Source organism: Pezoporus flaviventris, unplaced genomic scaffold, assembly GCF_033815535.1.
Source record: "Pezoporus flaviventris isolate CSIRO_AGI_PZ_B2104156 unplaced genomic scaffold, CSIRO_AGI_Pfla_v1 ptg000066l, whole genome shotgun sequence".
Classification (NCBI taxonomy): Eukaryota; Metazoa; Chordata; class Aves; order Psittaciformes; family Psittacidae; genus Pezoporus; species Pezoporus flaviventris.
This window is the reverse complement of record NW_026892614.1, coordinates 24,137,754-24,150,812: the sequence shown is the minus strand read 5'-3', so window position 1 is coordinate 24,150,812 and position 13,059 is coordinate 24,137,754.

Here is a 13,059-nt window from a genome sequence, read left to right as displayed (position 1 = left end):
AGAGAGTATTTTCAGCATCCTTTATTGATAGGAGAGAGCCATTTAGCATTGTATTCAGAAAAAGAAGAACTTTAGAACAGGAATTATGTTGTCTGTGGAAAAAAATCGTGGAGAAGGGGAAATGAAAGCAAGAACTCTGAGATTTCATATGGTGAAAGCCACTGCATCTTTATCCCCCTCTGAAGTCTAGCATGTTTAGTCATACACAGGGCGGGAGGAACAAGGCTTTAAACCCTGGCCTTTCTCAAAGACTTTCATCCCTGGGTATGTGCATAGTGTGCAGGAACCTCTCTCTGTGCTTAGTCTTTGTTCCACCCAAACCATCAGAAATGTTTAATGTAAGCCTGGGCACAATTTGTATTTAGCCCTTTATACCTCTGCCTAGCTGTGGAAGGGATGGGGAAGAAAACTGAAGGCTGCTAGGAGACCCACTTAGTATCTTGGGTCATAGCCAGGTTTGTATCATCCTCACTGTCAGTAGGGCCTTTGGTGTATTGAAAATGCATGTCTTAAGAAAACCTTAAAAAATAGATACCCAGGTAAATCTATTGTTACATACAAGCCCTTATTATTAAAGACAGAAGAATTATTATGCCTGATTAAATCAAACTTTGGGTAGCTGCAGATGAAAACTAAGGCTGTGGAGAGGGCTGGCAAAAAGCCCTAGGAGTTGAGCCTGTTTAGGACAGGCTCCATTAAACAAAATTTCAAGGTAGGGGAATGAAAGTTAAATGCACCTCTTTGCAAAGTTATTACAAATGCTGTTTCTCAGGGACATAGGCAATATGAAATAAATCTTTACAATAATGCTTTCAGATGGTGAAGGACATTTTAAGTGTAGTAATGCCTGAGACCCTTTCTTCAAATCATTTCAGATAATAAGGATTGTGTAGTCAAGGTTCTGCTGAAAAGGTTATTTGTGAAGTTGTGGACTGGTAATTCCTCCTTGTGGGTAATAGTGTAGTGCGTGTAGAAAAGGGAAATGCATAGCTTTGAGACATGTACATTTTTAATGGATGCCTCAACATCAGGTTGGGGTCAGAATCACAACCTCCATCTCAAATCAAATTTTTCTTCTCTCTTTTCTGCCAGAGCACTATAGAAAATCACAAATTGCCAGATCACAACAGGAAAGTTTCTGGGACTGTAGCTAGAAACAGATGGACTTGAAGACTTGTGAAAGGCTTAAGACTAGCAGAGAGTTTTAGGATGAAAATAGTTTGTGAAAGACTCTCCTGGGAGTACTGGTCAGTGAGATCACTTTGATACAGTATAGATATGTGTGTATGTGTATTTCAATAACAAACCCAGAGTTTCATGTAGTCTGTTCACTTCCACAGTTTCTCCATGAGTCCTAAACTAAATGGAAACCATGTGTCTTGCTTACAGTCTAGTTAAGAAACAGAGCTGAGACATTGGTTGTTGTGGTTGGCAGTTTGCAAAGATAGCCTCTAGTGTCATGATGGTGTGGCCTGTTTCTTCTAGGAGCAGGGTAAGAAGGCATCTGGAAGCAGACTGTGCTGTTTGTCAGGCTTGCTGATGGAAGTGTTAAGTCTCCTTGCAGTGTTACCTAAGAGCCTGTGTTGCATCCATGTATCCCAAATGAGCAGAATGAGCAGAAGTTATGCAAGAGATGGAAGGAGAGCACTACATCAGTAATCTCAGAGCCATCTGCATCACAGCCTTCAACCCGTTCTGAAGTCCTCCAATCCCCACATTCTCCTTTCTCCCCTCCAGGGCATCCTCAAGGTGATACAGCAATAATGTTTTGGTAGCAGCACTGTGAAGGCTATTTTAAGTCATTTATACAGTACATTATACAGTACTTAGGTTTGGTTGGGTTTCAGCAGAGGCCAACTCACCATGCAATGCAAGGAATGTGTGGCATGGAAAATACTATTTAAGAATTTACAGGCAAGTCTGTAAATTACTATTTCAGTAATATATTTCCAGAAGGGCTGACTGTGGTCACATTAGCTGACATTTTATCTAATGTAGCTCAGACAATTTCTTTATGTCTTGTTTCTTCTTTAAGTCATTCACCCGAAATCATGCTAGCTGAGATCAGTATGTCTCCTACTCTTTAGCTGCAGTGAAGTGTATTAACCTAAACTTGTCTTTATTCGCTGAAGTAAATAGAACGTACATTGTTCAGTGATTGTTCAGGGATTTTAAGCATGATTTTTATTCAATAATGCTACATAATCCTGGAACTTAGGCTACAGAATTCCGGTGATGAAAAATACAGATAATCTTTACAGATAATCAGATTTGTAGATATCAATGCTTCTTTTTCATATAACTTCAGGATTTGTAGCATTTGCCTATGTTTGCTTGAAAATTCTAATTTTCATATACAAAGAAAATAGTTATTTGGATTTTGGCAGCAAAAGCCCAGTTGATAGCCAGCCAAAGAAGAGGTTAGAGTAGATGGTCATAGCTGTGAGAAGAAACGCAGAGACCAGGGTATGGAGCAGTTGGTAGGAGGAGGTAGTACTGAAGTTAAAATCCAAGATGTGAGGGGCTTGGGTAGGACTGTAGTGTCCTTTAGGAAAGGGGAGATGGACAGGTGCTAATGGAGTCCAGTACAAAACCAGCTGAGTTTAGGTGTCTACTGCAAGCCACTGTCGAGGAGGTGAGATGTGAGGTAGATCACTGGTCTGATGTAGTGGAGATTTCCTTCTCTCTTACAGGTGTTTAGTTGTGAGGGGACTAGGTGCTGACTTGGGGAAATGAGAGTTGTCCTGACTTCTAGCATAAAATCTGTGTGCACACCATTTAAAGTGGTATGTTTAAAGTCGACTAGTTTGTGCTCTACAGGACAGATTTTTGGAAGTGGGGGACACGGGTGCCAACTGCCTGAATGGCCTGGAGGGCTGTTGTAAATTCTGGGGTGCTAGGAATATGTGACATGTTTGCTATAGTTTGAGTCCCTAAAATTAACTGACTGCTTCGACAGATTTGATACAAACGTTTTTGCCTCAATTTGTAGAATAATATTTAGGATAATAATAATGTTTTAATAAGTCATGTACGAGGCTGGTCTCCAATCAACTGTCTTTGTGGAGAGTAGAAGTTTCTGTGTTCAGCTTTTTCTTTCTTCACATGGGAGAAGCTGTCTCAGTCATTTGTACAACCTCTGTTATTAGTGACCCAGGTCACCTGTGTCTCCTTGCTAAGTTGTGACAGTTAACTGAACAGCTAAGGGTGGCAAATATGAAGTCCACTAGTTGAACCACTTCAGGTTCCAGGATCTCTTGAGTTATGCACTCATGAAAACGAAAATATATCTTCCAATTTCAGTAACTGTAGTTATGAGTGATAGCTTCTGTGTTTGTATTACAAGTCAGAGGGACATCATGGTTTGGGGATATAGACTTGGACTTCCTTATCTGACATGGCTACTAGGCAGATTCACTATTAAGGACTCCGTTAACAGAACTATGCTTGAAGAAACTAACAATTTTGTATTTGCTGATTCGGAGCTACATATTGAATAAGAATGAAGGTGTTTTGAAAAACTACCACTGCATTCAATGACATAAGAGGTCCACAGGCAGTTAGGGTGTGATACAATTAAACACTATAGCTAAGGGGAACACTTAAGTTCATACAATCTTACATTTCCTAACTCTTGAATATTTTGACTCTTCATGTTTAATTCATAGTTATTCGTTAGGCTTTCCAAATCCAGTAGGTCATCAGAGAGGAGGCTGCTGCAGCTGTGCCCTCAGGTCCAACCAGTAGTGAGGCTGGGATTGTATTCCCCATGGTCATGCCTGCAAATGACTGTATAGAACCCACACAAACGTATACACACAGCTAGCAACACAGACCAGTACAGACACGTAGTCAGCACTCACAGAAACACAAACATCACCTGTTCCCCTCTTTAGCTGTTCAGGATGAAGATCTGCTACTAGGAATACATACACACCATCTGGCTCTCTCCAGCTGGGATCAGACACTCAGTCTGCCCAGCAGCTGCTCCATGCATCCCAGCTGTTGGCATATGGACAAGCCCTGAGGCCACAGCACCATTCCAACTACTGGTATGCTCCCACCCACTTACAGACACCAACGCATACACTCAGGCTCCCCAGAAACTGCCCTTCGATGCTCAGTCTACCCAGTAGTTGGCTTTGACCATCTCACAATGTTTTGTGCAATCCCAAAGTGCTCCTCCCCTGCATCCCATGGTGTCTCACATCCCTAGGTGGTGACACCCCTCAAGTCTGTGAGGTGCTCCAGGAAGCTGCTTCCCTGGACCCATCACGCTGGGGCTCCCCTGCAATGGCCCGGGGACAGTCTAAGGAGAGATCTCATTTTGCTGATGGCATTATGGGGATGGTGTTACCCCACCCATCCTTGTGCCTTGGTGCTCTTTCCTGTGTGGGGAGATGGGTCCTTTGTGGGCTGATGGCTCCAGTGGTGGCCCCTGGAGTAGCCAGGGCAGAATATTACTTAGATGCCCCCACCTTCTTATGTTTCCCTGTGATCCTTGCATGTGTGCAGACACATATCACATGAATTAAGAGTCATCTTTGGCAGTATCACTGCTAAATACTGATTTCTCTGATATGCCAGAAAGACAGCGTTAGACAGATGCAAAGGATGCACCTGTTGAAGAAAGAATGTTTTGGTTTTAAATGCTTTTATATATTTGAGGTGCTTGAAATGATAGAATAGTGCCTTATTCTTGTTTATTTTGGGTATGCTACCCTTAATGTCTCGTTCAAATAGCAAACTTTTCCTTTTGTGAATGCCATTACTTTTATGTACAGTAACTCAATCAGAAAGAAAACTGTGTGACTAAATTTGGTTTGATATTACTGGGGTAAGTAAAGTATAATTCCACTGAAATCAGTGGGGCTGCACAGGGCAGCAGGAAGTTCAGGAAAGACTTGTCAACTACAGTTACCTGGGGGAACAGATTCTGCCTGGTTTATTGATTTACTTAGACTGCAAGTTTGGAGGGGTGGGTGGGAAGATCTTCCTTTTGCTATAACTGTGTGGAGCGCCAGGGCAAAGAGGCAAATGAGGTCATTCCATGGAGTGTGGCTGCCAAGAAGAAAGTAAACAGCAACAGGAATTTTTTCACCTACCGAGTGGTGCTTGGGGTCACAACACTTCATGCTGCAGCCTTGTTAAGGCCCACAAGTTTGGGAGGTTGTACAATAGCCATAGTTGATCATATAGGTACCACACAGTGATAGCAAATGCTGCAGGAGGTGGAGGAGAGAAGCAGTGGCTGTCACTTTTTGGCAGAATTGTTACTGCAGCTTCAGAAGGAGCTTGGGGGTGCTTGTATTAATAAAGGATCAGCTGTCCTAGTAGGAGAGGAAAATGAATTCCTCACATATGTTCATTGATGTTTCAGTGAATCCAATGCAAAAGGAAGCTTTAGCCTTCTAGAATAAACTGCTGCTGAATTCCGTTTGTTTTATTTCAAAGTATTATGCTGTCATTTCTCACTTCTTGTCAAAATGTTTATATATTGTCAGATAATTTCTTGGTTCTCTCTTGGAAGCTACTACATTTTCTGCTGAGCTGAAGCATCCATTACATCTTTTATGTATCTCAGAAGGGTATTACAAAGTTCAATTAACATTTGAAAAGTGTTCTGCAATCCTCAAATGACATGTACAGTGAAGCACACAAAATGGTTATTATCAATTGAATGCGTAATTTTTCATGCATATATTTCTTTCACCAGGATACTCCTGGGTAGAAGTATTCTTTTCGTGGGTAGAAGGCCACTTGAACTTGTGCAGGGATATTGGCCAAATATAGCATTGGGGGTGTGAGATTATTTTTGCTCATTGAAATTGCTCACAGTTGAAGGGAGAGTGACAACTCACTGTTCAATATTGTATTTATACAAAAATTCTAATAATTCTCAGTCCTGAAACTCATTAGAATCTATGAAGTCAGTGTGAAAATAAGCACAAAGGAAAGGAAGTTTACAAGGCAGGGACCATGATCCTGCCACTGTGAAGATTTTTACCTGCCATGCATGACTGTCTTTGCAGTCTTTGCACCACTTTTAAGGCCAAATCGAGTAAGCACAGTAATTAGAACATGAATTTAGAGTTCAGATCATCATTATAAGTTTGCCCTTTGATATGGCAGATTGTAGGAGGATGGGTTGACGAAACTCTGAAGTTTCATTAGTCCTGGAATGAATCATTTGCACAGAAGGGCTGAAGTCAGCCTGCCCTCTTTGAATGAACAAAGGGTTTTTTTTACATACAAGTATGGTGAAGTGGGTTTCAGAACACCCCATGATTCATGCTTTCCAATAGCCCACTTGATCTGTCAGGTGGCCCTCATGATGGAGCTCTCGAAATGCAAGCATGCAGGAGAGCATTATACCATCAAATGCTATTTGGGCGTAGAGCATAAGCACAAAATAAAATGTAAGAAAATGCATAAGTCCTTCAGCTGTAATACAGAACACTTAGTTGCAGCTGAGGATCTGGCTTTACTAAATAACTCAGCAAGCCAGTGAGTTTATTTCCTCCCTTTTCAGGTCTTGCTAGGAAAGTTTCCCTTTGTGCTAGAGTATCATAAAAGTGCAGCAACTTCCAGAATTTCTTATGGCACCTGCTGTTACTCCAGCCCAGCCATAATGAGATTTCCTTCCTGCCAGGAGCTGAAGAGTCCCAGCTGTGTGGGATGTAGAATATGGACAAAGAACAGAGCTACAGTGGGGAGAAGTATTAGTGGCAGAGTGGGAAGTACATTGAATTTAGTGCAAGAGGGATCTCTCTCTCCTGAGGAAGCTTCTGAGTCTCTCTGTTGACCGTGTCCATGCTGGGCTATGCTGAACCTTAAAATCCCTAACACAGCTGCCTCTGTTAAGTGCCCAAATGTAACTGAAATGAATGTAAACTTCAATCTCATTAATTCCCATGTGATAACTTGCCCACAAGAACATGGGCAAGTGACCTGTATTATGCTGGGATAAGCTGAAATAATTTTTTTTTACTCAAACCATGAGTTCTTCAGGCTGAGGCAACAGAAGTTTTAAAATGGATCTGTGATACTGTTTGTGATATGCAAGGTGTATCTGTCCTACAGTACAGAGTGAAACATAGGTATCCTGAAACTACTATTAATCCTACCTGCTATGCCTACTAGGTAAAGATACTTGATTGGGTTCCCAATAGCAGTCATACAGTGTTATGCCTGACCCCCACATCCAAAGACAGAAAACTAGTATGTTTGTGAGTAGATCCAGACCTACATCACTTTACTCCTTTTGGTTAGAGATCTAGGGAAGGTCCCTTATTAACTTTGAAGTCCATCTTACTTTATTTCATTCTGCTACTCAGCCTAGCAGTTTGTTAAGCAACTGTCATGGCTTTCTTGATCCAAGTAGGCAGCTGAGCGCCACACAGCCACTGGCTCACTTTTCCCCCAGTGGGATAAGGGAGAGAAGCAGAAGGGTGAAAGGGAGAAAACTCATGGGGTAAGGTAAAGACAGTTTAACAAGAGAAGCAAAAGCCACACCTGCAAGCAAAGCAAACCAAGGAAAACATTCACTCCTTCTTATCAGCAAGCAGGTGTTCAGCCATCTCCAGGAAAGCAGAACTCCATCATAAGTGATGGTTACTTATGAAGGCAAAGTGCCATCACTTGGAATATCACCCCTTCTCTTCTTTCCCCCAGCTTTATTTGCTGAGCGTGATGACATATGGTATAGGATGGCCCTTTGGTCAGCTGGGGTTAGTTATCCTGGCTTTGACGCTTTCCAACTTTTTGTGCCCCAACCAGTTTACTCGTAGGACAGCATGAAAAGCAGAAAAGCCCCTGGTGCTGTGTGAGCATTGTAAACTGGGAAGGAACAGCTTTTTTTGCTCTATTGGGTGTAAAGTGAGGTAGGTTTGAAGGAGCCAATGGACTTATACCTTTCAAGAATGTATTCAAGAGAATACATTCTGCTTAGTTTTCCTTGTAAGTTTGTGATACAATAAATTACCAACTTCCTCCTTTGAGATAGACTCTGGCACTTGTTGTCACAGCCCTGGTGGAGAGGGGTAAAGGGGTGCAGGTAAGCTGTAACAACTGAGTGGGAGTGGTTTGGGTCTTATTGTCTGTGTAGATCTGAGAAAAGAATGAGGGAGAAAAGATCAGCTGACCTGACATAACTTGCTGATAAAAGAAGTTCTCTACTAGTCCTTGCTTCTGTTTCCAGATACCAGTGCCTGCACAAAGGGACTGAACCCTGAACTGGGGCTGTGCACATTCTCTATTTCCTTAACATGCAGATCATTGCGGCTGCATCTGTCAACATCCATATGGACAGATCGCAGGCTGTGCCCTCACTGCATTGGGTGCCTGGTGCACCACTGGCTCTTCTGGACAAGTATACCTGGGAGGTGCCAGGGCTGATTCCTCATTTGGTAAATATTGCTCTATGTTTTCCTCATCTTTTCATGTTTTTCTACAAGCAACACTAGCAAATAATCCAAAGTATATTAATCACCATATCTGCCATCAGATATTAGTGATGTGTCTTCTCACCATAAATATCTTGCTATTTTTAACTATTGATTTGAACTTTTGTTCATGGTATAGAAAGATATGAGTAGAGTAGCTTTATACAGCATCAGCAACTTTAATACGAGTGAAGAGCTGATTTTGTCTCAATGTATTAAAACAATCCTGTATCTCCTTTTTAGAGGATTTGCTTATTCCATCTAATAGATGTTTGTGTGGCAGAGGGGATGAGACATCATTACCAGACATTTCCAATCATCCTAGGAAACAGATTTGTGTCCTGAAGGCTGGAAGCCATTTACTTCTTAAAAAAGAGTTTACTTGTAATCACAGAGCAATGTTTAAGGATGTACAGGTATAGGTATTATCAATGTTCACTTTATGTGATGTTCTTTAATACAAAAATGGATCTGTATTTCTGTTTTGGCCTTAACTCCCCACTCCTACAAATCCCAACAAACTTCTGAGGTTTATTTCTACCATTAAGATTAGAAGAAAGGGAAAAGAAGGGAGAGGAAAAGACCTACCTGTATAGATACATATATGTATATGTATAGATATACACCACATGACTTCCTTTGTCTCTGTGTCCCAAGGCAGCAGAATATTTAAGTGTGCATTAACAGTTACTTGCCTAAAAGCTTTGTGAAATGTGGGCTACTGAATTTGAATTAGAGGCCTGAGGCCTGACAGGGTCTTTCTCAGTGGGCAAATCAGGCAGGGTGGAGTTCAGATGTGTGAACACAGATATCTGATAGTGTTCCCCTGGCCTCCTGTTGTGTGTTCAGAAGTCTTGTGTCATTGCAGCCATGTGGTGTCCTTATATAGCACAAGCATCCTGTCCTCTCGTGGTTTATTTAAAGTTAATCATATTAGCAATTTCACTGAATTCAGTGTTAAGCAGCTGATAGAGTTAACTAACTACTGACATGTTTCTGCAGAACTCAGGCCTTTGAAGGATCAAGGCTGTGTTTACTTGCAAAAGCCAGAATGCCATTTGTGGTTCACAAAACCACATACAGGGTAAGAATATAAAGATGTTAGCCTGAATCCTGACTCTGATAGTGATCAAAATAGTAGGTGCTGTCGAAATGGGACAGTAGCAGGACAAGCACGTAGCAGTTCTTCCTCAGATTTTGTAATGGTTTCCACAGGCTTCATGTGGGGACTTCCCAAGACAGGGAGGATATCTTTGCATCTGCTAAGACGTGACTTATTTTTTTCCCGGAATTCATCCAATCCCCTTTGAGCCTGTGTAACTTCTTACCATCCACAGCAGTCAGTAGTACGTAATTTAAAATCCATTATGTGAGAAAGATGTCCTTTTTGTTCATCTTGAACCAGGTACCCACTAGTTTCTACTGCAATATTCCAAAAAGAAATTGTGGGGAATCACCCTCCAGTCACTTTTGCAATGCCAGTTATGAATGGTTAGATTTCTTTTTCCTCAACCACTTATTTTTTTCTTTTTTTTTTCCCCTCCTAAGTGGAAGAGCTTTTATTATAAATATGATTAATAATGAGCTATAATAATCCAGAAGGAACTGTAGGTGAGCCTTCCTATTTGAAATCTTATATTTTTTTCATTGATAACTATGTTATGTGGCAATGCTATTTTCTACTGACTTAGTCTACTCGTTACATATTCATCAAAATATGTATCCTTATCAGAATATTTATCCTTACATATTAATCAGAAATCCACTGTCAGCTGTAAATAACAACAGAATTGAATTGTGGGCATTTTGTATTCAGCCCTTTCTTGTCTGAAAGACATTTACACCTGCCTATACTTAATGTAATATTTCCAAATGTCAATGTGTCTTTATCTACTAATGCATCATGACTGACAGTAGGCAATACAAGTAAAGATGAAGTTCAGTGATTTCTGAGAGATATACTACTATAATGTTAACTATGCACATATTTTCTACAAAAAATCACGTTTCGTCTTGCATAGTCTGCTTTTTTTTTTTGCCCCTGTTTGCCATCCACTACATATGCATTCTTAACAGTGACTTGCTGACCTCCAATTGGTTTTCTGATTAATCTGATGTCATGCCATTGTCAAATGCGAACAGAAATAGTTATCATTGGAACGATGCCACCATTTGACTTTTCTGTTTTGGCTCTGGTTTGCATGAGACTAACAGCATGCAGACAAGCACCCCAACCATCCAGTTTGCCTCAGCGCACTTCATGCATACATCTAGTACTATCTTCAAGAATAGTTCCTGGAGTGCAAATACTTTTCTTCTGTTCATAATTTATGCAGTCAGAGAAGTAGTTATGTTTGTTTGCTAAAGCTGCACCTACTCTTTGCTCAGTATTGTCTTTTACTACATCAAAGCTGAAGGAATTTGCTAGGCATGTCCTCATCTGCTGTTCCATTAAGAAAATAACTGGGACAAGGCATGCAAAGCCAGAGAGACTTGGGGATGTGAAAATGTACTTTTGTCAAAGAAAACAAAGTGCAAAAATGGGAAAGTTAGCTTCCTGTTTTCCTTTTCCTTTTCCTTTGTTCCGATCTCCCAGCTGGAGGAAAACTGGCTTGGGACTGCTAGTCTTACCTCATTTGGTTTCTTCTCAGGAAGAGAGTGCTGTTTACTGTATGAGCAAAAACCCAGTGATGGATTAATTTTTGGTGTTTGAATTGCTCCGATGTTTGGAGCTAAAAATCGAACCTGTAGGCATGCTTTATGAATGTTAAGAAACCTGTGACCTTAGTATATGAATTCCTGACTTGCAATACAGCCACAGAGGTATTCATGCGTTCACCTCCTATTTGAATTACATGCGTTTGGTTAATAAATCAGAGCTGGATCTAAAAATAAACAAAATACGTGGTTTATTCAAGTAGTTGTATTCTCTATGGATTTAAACCAATTCTTCTAGCAGACCTAACTGCAGCAGTTACTGTCAAATAATATAGGAAATAATACATGACAACCACTAGGGACAGAATAAGATATAAGTAGTAATGCAGCATTTATGAATAACTATTTCAAGTGGTTCATTTCAGCATAGCTTTGGTTAAGTTGAAAATCAGGTGACTGGAAAACCGACATGAAAAAAGAAAAAGAGGTGAGTTAGGGATTTCCACTAGCAAGGAAGTCAGTAGAACCAGCTTGACTGCAGTAGACATATATTTTGTCTTATTTTGTTAAAATGGTACCCAGTCACTTTATATACTGTAAGATTATTTGATATTAGTGATTAATAATAGTCCTTTGCCAAGGTGGTGCTCCTCTGACAATAAATTCATATACATGCTGAGTTTCCCACATGCTCCAGAAATCCCTTTGAAACTCTCCTTTACAAAATTCTGTACCTTGATGAGTTAGCTTTAAAGATGACCCTGACTTCTGTCTTTTAATGGCTATTTTTACTTCTCACATTTATTTTTGCTTTTAATTGGTGTCTACATAACGACCAATGATAGGCATTTTAAATGCTATTCAATGCATTGTCAAGTAGCTAAAAACAACAGTAGCAAAGAGATCCCTTTGAAGACCTTCATTTTCCCAAATCCAATAGCTACAGATTATGTCTATGTATTATTCAGTGCCTGAAGTGTATTAACTTTCAAAGAAAATGAACATGTTTAGAATTATTGGTGGGAGAGTGGCCAACCCATCAATTTAGTAGCCTGAATGATCAGAATAATTGATATAAAATGATTTTTTTTTGTATTTACTCTGGTGAAATTCTTGTTTCAGCCCTCCCTGATCTGTGGGCTTCAGTCAAACATAGCGAGGAAAGATTAAGGGAGGTGGTTTGTTTTCATCCCAAAAGTGCTATTCGCATTTGATGGATTTGTTTTATATGGTAATAGCTGAGCTCTTTTTTAAGTGAAAAACCTATGAGTAGTAGTCAAAATGAAAGCCTACTCTTTGAGGCATATCCTGGAGCTGAGGCAATATAATGGGCCATTGCTCTGCCTGCTGCTTTGGGGACTGTTGTGTCACAGGCAAGACAGCAAAACAGGTCTGCTCATTGCCAGGGACAGTTCTCTGGCCCTGCCGTGGAGTCTCTTCGTTGGGGACGAAACCCCTTTTCATAGGGAGATCATGGGATCTTCAGCACTAGAGAGTTTAAAAAAAACTAGAGTGGCCTGCCAGCCATTAATCAATACCTAATCCTGATTAGGGAATCACAGAATAGATAACCTTTCATTTGTAGGCTATTTTTTAGTCTAATAATTTTTTGCTCTACTGAGTCATTCTCAGTAGTGTTCTCCATAAAATCTAGTTTAATTTTGTTCAAAACCAGAGGTGAAAGTAGGGGGTCTTGACAGCTTTTGACTCAAATTCCTAATTATCACAGGGGATACTTAAAGGTTTTGTTACGTGAAGTCAGAAGTACACAGTTAAGAGAATGGGAAGGAAAAGAAAAAGAAGATTCAAGAGGTAGACTTTTGCTGCTGATAGTTCAGTCCTAAAGAGTTTGGTTTAAGGTTTGTTTGAGAACAGGATGGGCCTGGTTGAAGGAATTGCCACATGGGCAAACGTTTGAGAAAAATTAAACTGAACGTTGTGACAACTGCAATCTGCT